This window comes from Salvelinus sp. IW2-2015, linkage group LG33, assembly GCF_002910315.2.
Source record: "Salvelinus sp. IW2-2015 linkage group LG33, ASM291031v2, whole genome shotgun sequence".
In the NCBI taxonomy this organism is placed as follows: domain Eukaryota; kingdom Metazoa; phylum Chordata; class Actinopteri; order Salmoniformes; family Salmonidae; genus Salvelinus; species Salvelinus sp. IW2-2015.
The window spans coordinates 36,132,907-36,140,219 of NC_036872.1; positions in this window are offsets into that span (position 1 = coordinate 36,132,907).

Consider the following 7,313-nt stretch of genomic DNA (forward strand, 5'->3'; position numbering starts at 1 on the left):
TAAATAGCCCAAACTTAATTCACTCAACAAGGTCAGAGCGCGAAGACCCTAAACAGACAAAACAAACAAGAAAAGGCGGAAATGCGGTCGAGTGAGCAAGACAAGAACAGACCATAGGAACTGAGTGACTCCGATTCGACGCGCCAAGCCCATTCCGCTGGATCAGAAAGAGCCACGCCTCGATCGGGTGCATGTCACATAGCTTACTATGCTCATACAGAAAACTTGGTTGGTGCAGAAGTCAGGATATTCATGGTTGTCTCACTCGCGCGGAAAGAAGAGGCATCAAAATTTATATACACATATATCTACAGAGAGTCTATCGGTGATTAGGGTGGACTTTTCAGAAAGCACGGAAGAAACTCTCCTAGGTTGAGATGAGAACGTTTGGTTCCGGACATCTGTGGACAAACCTCTTCTCGAAGTGGAGCCTGGACCTGTTAAAACTGGCATATAGCTTCGTTGTGTATGCAAGAAATATACTCATCAAACTCGATTAGTTTCCGTCCTTTGGTACGCACATCCATCAGATCTGCTATGTGGTCAGCTATATGCACAAAGTTTATGCACTTCACCAAGTGCTCTCCCATACTTGGCTGAGCTGGTACCTTACTAAGATCTGGCAGGCTGGAGAATTACTATGGAGTATTTCCATCAGTTTATATCGACCTTGATAGCAGACATTAAACTCATTTCACATTGACCCAACTAATGTCACAGTTCCAGAGAATGGAGCGCGGATTAGTTACTATACTTGGAGAACCAAAAAATTTCTTGATACTAGCAAGGCGTGAAGGTTGATGAGAGATGGTGTGTACTCGTAGCATTGACTATCATGCAGTAGCCCGCAATAGAGCTGTTTGAGTGAATGACAGCGCATCACGTACTATAACATAGTGGTGCTGTATATTGACGACGCGCGACCTTCGACATTGTCTTGAAACAAGGCGATACAAGATATACACTGCCGAAAAAGGGACATCACGCTCTGATATGTGTGCTACTCTCACTAGAGATGAAGATTAACCAGATAACTTAGATAGTGAGGAGTTATATACAACGATAGTCCGTATAGCAACGTATGGTAGTGTCTCACATCTGATATCTGGGAGAGAGAGAACTACCATCTAAGGCGAACATGGGCGTGGGGCCTTCCCTAACTGTCTGAGAGGAATGTCATGTTCCGAGCCCATGCTTCGTCCATAAAACAACCCTCAGCCCCAGAGTCTATCAAGGCACTGCAGGAAGCAGCCGAACCGGTCCCAGCGTAGATGGACCGACAAGGGTAGTACAGGATCTTGATGGAGGACCTGTGTAGTAGCGCTCACCAGTAGCCCTCCGCTTACTGATGAAGCTCTGGCTTTTATGGACATGACATGACAAAATGTCCAGCAGAACCGCAATAGAGGCAAAAAGGCGGTTGGTGATTCTCCGTTCCCTCTCCTTAGTCGAGATGCGTAATACCTCCAAGCTGCATGGGCTCAGTCTCTGAGGCCGGTGGGAGAGATGGTTGAGATGCGGAGAGGGAAAACACCGTTAACGCGAGCTCTCTTCAGAGCTCGGTGACGAAGATCTACCCGTCGTTCTATTGCGGGATGGCGAGTCCAATCAAAGAGTCCACGCTGAAAAGAACCTCCCGCGGAAGAGGAATCTCATCCTTAACCTCAGCGTGGAGGTCCCCTCCAGAAAACGAGCGGGCAACGCCGGCTCGTTCCAGTCAGCTGGATTGCAGCAAGAGTGCGAAACTCTATAGAGTACATTCGTTTCATGATCGTCACCTTACAGTAGGGAAGCAGGGCCCTGGAAGCCTCCTTTCCCAAAAAAAACTCGAAAACCGATTTACCACCAAAAATTTCCCCTTCCCCATCTCCTCTTAAAGTTCTGTGATAATCGTTAGAAACACTCAGCCCTTGCCTCCCGGAAGATAGCTGTGCCCCACTCCCGAGCCCGACCAGGTAAGGAGGTGATATGACGAAGCGATCCAGATCTCTCACTTGAGTACGTGTTGGGCTTGGAAGAGAGAACACAATATTCACACTGGGTGAGAAAAGAGCGACATCAGTGGCGCTGCCCAAGAGTAAACTTGTGGGTTATTAACCCCTTTAGTTCCGGAGACTCGGAAAAGACAGAATAGCTTGGTGGCCACCGGAGACCGAAGACTCTGAAACTGTCCAGAGAGACGGAGACCTGCAGCGGCCAGGGGTCTCAAACGGCATGACGAGCGCAAACAATTCCTGCTGTTGTCTGCAGCATTGCTCCTGGAACTCGACGGCATTTGTTGAGAGATCCATAAGTCGCTGGGTCCATCTTGTCGGGATTTCTCTGTTCATGGCTGGTGGAATGGGACCCAAAAGCGACGTAATAAGGTAACAGAGTCTTTATTCCAGTATTAAACAAATAATGGATTTCTCCCTGGATATTATCAATGGTAAAAGTCCAAAACAGGAAAACTGATAATCCTCTCGTCAATAGAGAGGAACGACTGGAGACGCGACCACAGATCTGCAGGTCGCTTCAGAAATGCACTGGCGTAGCTGACATAGACACCTGCTCACACGCGCATCTGAAGAAGCAAAAAACGACGGACAGGGCGGAAAAGGAACAGGAACAGGCAAACATCAAAACAAGGATCCGACCAAGGACAGAAGCGAAACAAGAGGGAGAAATAGGGACTTCTAATTCAGAGGGGCAAATTAGGGGGACAGGTGGTGAAAGGAGTAAAAATGAGGTCGTTAGGCGAGAATGAGAAACAGGCTGGGAGCAGAACGGAAGAACATAAGAGAGTAGAGCGAGAGAGGGGAGGAGAGGAAGGGAGAAGAGAGGGATAGAAAGGGAAAGAACCTAATAAGACCCGCAGAGGGAAGCACAGGGACCCAAGACATGATAACAATGACAAAAATGACAGAATTTTCATGCAATTTATACCAATTTGCATACTAATGTGTTTTAACAGAATATTTTAATGACAAAAAAAAATTACAAACAATATCTATGGCTAAAAAACAAAATAAAAAATGGCAGCTGAAATTGGCTAGTTGATCTGGACATCTGTAACAAAAAAAAATGTTAATGAATAGCTCTCTTATAAGGTATGCTATGACTGACATGACAAGAGGAACTGATGATGCAGCTATCCGATTTAGAAATTGCATCTTGTCCATTCTACATTTACAACTTTCAAGTTTAAAGTTCCAACCCTTCGGCGCCCCACAGTTTGGGAACCACTGGACTAAGGTAAGGTGAAGAGAACTTCGCTATGACCATTTGCAGAAACATTATGAAAAAATCCAATCACATGGTGTGGACAGGACAAAGGCCTTGCGTATCTCAATGATGAATAAAGTCCAAACAGAGGGGTCAGGCAAAATAAAACAGTCCCATCATTATCAGAGAGATGAAACATTTCCATTTATCTGCTTGGTGTGAACATCAGGGCTTTTAACCACTGTGGACTCTGTGAGGTTATAAGGACTGGACTACTAGCGTTCTCATCCATACACACCATCCATGTGTACGCACACACACACGCACACACACACACACACACACAATACAGGGCTATCCGTGAGATAGAAGGCTAGTTGTCACCCTATGTTCTGAAATTGGTAATAAACAAATGCTTTTTGCCGGCTTGGATTGGGGAATAAGCATGATGATCTATATGCTCACTTGAGAGGTCGGAATAGGTTGACATATTTAACTTATATTCTCAAATAGCATAAATGTGCTCAACACCGATTGGTAGGTGACAATGATTTGGGTGATCTGTGATTAAAGCTCAAGGAGCTGAAGGCATCTGCAAGGACTGGGCAAAGCTTTGTTGCACACCCATACCAAAATGACCCATACCGAAATGACCCACCTACCATACAAATGACCCCATACCAATGTACTCCATACCAAATACATACCGACCATACAAACGACTCCATAGGCAAATGACCCATACTAAATGACCCATACCAAAGACCCATACCAAAGACCCATACCCAAACGACCCATACCAAATGACCCATACCAAATGACCCATACCAAATGCTCTAGATACATTAGAAGAGATAGATGGTCAACTTCAATCTATTCAATAATGGATGCTCTTCAGCTTTCTGGGTGCTGATGGTTTTATGTAATCTAATCTAACGTTATCTAATGTTTGGTTATAATGTACATTTAAATTGAAAGTGTTATAAATGGTAGGGTTTAATGGAAACATACCACTTTTGTTGCCACCGTGTTTAAGACTTTCCAACTGAGAAAAAGAAAGAGGAATATATTGCCAGCTTTTTCCTGATATTGAGTGATTATCATCCACTCTGGCGAAGTTGTATTGATTACATTGTCTTTGTTAAAGAAAACATTACTTCACCATGGCATTTTAAGTCATTTCTTTTTTATATGTTTCGCTGATGAGGTACAGAGCAACCTTTAAGTGCATGTTCACTGTCAAAAAYCGTGTTGTTTCAACTAAATATTATTACGTAACTGGTTCCACAGACGTTTTTTTGTTCACTCAAAATTTTTGCTCAAAATTTTTGAATTCAAAATTTTTAGTTGGCTCAAACAAAGCTCAAACATGAGAAAATATAGGCAAACATTCAGTTAACTTAAAATTATGTGTTTGCTCAATTTGTCAGCAACTAAAACAGAGGGTTGGGGCGGTTTATGTACTTGCCAATGTTGTTTTGTTAGGGTGCCTGCATGTCACGTTTTCAGTGATATCCAATTGGTAGTTACAGTCTTGTCCAATCACTGCAACTCCCATACAGACTTGGGAGAGGTGAAGGTCGAGAGTCATGCATCCTCCGAAACATAACCCTGCCAAGCTTGCTTAATCCGGAAGTCAGCCGCACCAACGTGTCAGAGGAAACACCATACATGAAATCCAAATWAAATTCCTTTTAAATTACAGGTTGTAATGCAACAAAATAGGAAATACACCAAGATTGATGAATGCTTTTGCAAGGCACTGTACACCAAACTCCTTAATATGAAGTAAGTGGTGACTGTGTCAGCCCTAGAGTCACTAGAGCGCAATGGGACAAGGATACCCCAGCCAGCCAAACCCAGATGACACTGGGCCAATTGTGCACCACCTCACTGTGATGCAGTGCCTTAGACCGCTGCGCCACTCGGGAGGCAGCCTTTTTCTTTACTGTGTGTCTGGGATTAGGTCCTGGTCCGAGGTGAGCAGTATGTCCTACGTCTCCGACTCGTTAAAGTACAAATCTTCATCCAAATCGAGGTTAGTTATCGCTGTTCTGATGTCCAGAAACTGTTTTTGGTTCTAGGAAACGATGGTGGAAACATTATGTAAAAACTGATCAGCGCAAAAACACACACACAATAGCAGAGATGGTCAGGAGCCCATTGTAGCTTTTTCCAATGTTCCTGCTACGCCATTAATATCTGTGTTAATAACTGATTTCACATGTATTGCTACACTTTGCACTTCAAAGTAAATCTCAGCTCTGTTAAAAGTACACTCAAGAAAAACTATTACATGTATCACTTCTGGAGATATCAGGAGTCCTCTAGATGTAGACTGACAGTTAAATAAGGCTTGGTGGCGTAGTAGGAAGATCTGCATAKCATGAACCTAGAYGTTGTGAGTTCAAATCCCAGGTGAGGACATATATTAAAAGCACTCTATGTGACTTATTCAATGACCTTAATTGAGCAAGCACATTATTTTAAGTTGCCAGATTCTTGCTTACGTTTTCTCATATTGGAGCTAAGTTTGGGCAAACTTAACATTTTAAGTTCAGGTACTGTAACACTTCGACCGAAAAGTTGAGTAAAAAAAAAAGAAGCTGCGGAACCAGTTACTTAATAATAATTAGTTGAAAAAAATAGATTTTGTGGGTGTTTTTTTTTACCGTGTACTTTTTCAAAGCTCTATAGAGCTCCAGTTTAGTAAGTGTGTATTTTAAGACCAAATTTGATCTTTGAGCTAGGCAGTGGTGCTGCACAAAGCCTTTGAGATGCAGTAGACTACCCCTGAGACTGGGTTTCAAGTCTAATAAATAATCAGATAMGCCTAAAGGAACTGTATGAGTCAAACTTTTTTAAGATTAAATAAAGTATTTTCGGCTCCCAAAAAAAGCTTTTAGTCTCTCCTCATCTCTAGCGYTATGTTGTTCCCATGGATTCATGGGAGACATCTGTGATATGTTGAACTTCAGTAAGCCCTCTGCCTACTGGAACAATACAGGTTCTGAATCCAATGCCTGAAAACAAAGCTGCCGTGTGTAATTGAGCCTTCAAACAATTCAGGAGATACGCTATATGTGGCTTGGGGGATTGTCTTCTAAACAACACAGGCATCATATCACGTATCCAACCTGGTCGAGTAGCTTTACGAGGCTAAAATCATCATCCATTCCCATTTCTCCAATGTTTGTGCATCGCAGCTGTGACCTTGCATTTTGCCAAATGTGACAATTGGATAAATGTTTAATTTCGACTTGAGTTCATGAGATCATGTTGCACTTATCCTAGGGGCTAGATTCAATCAGACACATTAGAATTTCATGCAGCCGCATTACAAGTTCAAACACTCAAATTAGACCGACAGGCATAAATCCCCTCGTTCAAATTGACATGGAAACATCAATGGTTTGATATTTGAGTCATTATTTCTAACTTTCTAGCGCCATTTTGAACTTAATAAGGGATTGGTTTGTGACACAATAGCAGCCTCTCACCGGCATGTCAGCTCCTACTCCTCCAACATCACCAACACATATGCTATGTAGATGTTGGCCAATGTTGTTTAAAAACGCTCAATCTAATTGAATCTAGGCCAAGGTTTCTACCAAGTCATCAAGCTTAGCTAGCTGACAGTTAGTCCTATCACAAAGAAGTCGCAGGGATGCGTGTTGTTTTTTGAGTCGCAGTCTGTAGCTTTACTGGGTAAAAACATACYCTATACATTCATTTTCAGGCCATCATAGATCACTGTCTCCAATATATGTTGTGATGGCAGTGCCCCAGTCATTCACCGTTGTTTCTTAGATGTTTGACTCTAATATATATAAGAACTAATAAGAAAAAGATGAATTTCATGTCATGTATGTACTTTTGATTACTAGGACATTCCTTGGGGCAATCGGTGCAACTATTGATTAATGTTGTTACAAAGGAAATGGCATGTTTCTTCTGCTCCTGTACGGAAGACGGAAACATCAAGTCACACTGATTCATACTGTGACATCATCATTTGACTTTTTTCATTTTACACAAGTACAGACGGAAATAACACATCCAGGAAATATCTGTGTGATTAGGAGTCAATCGGTTTATATATATGTGTG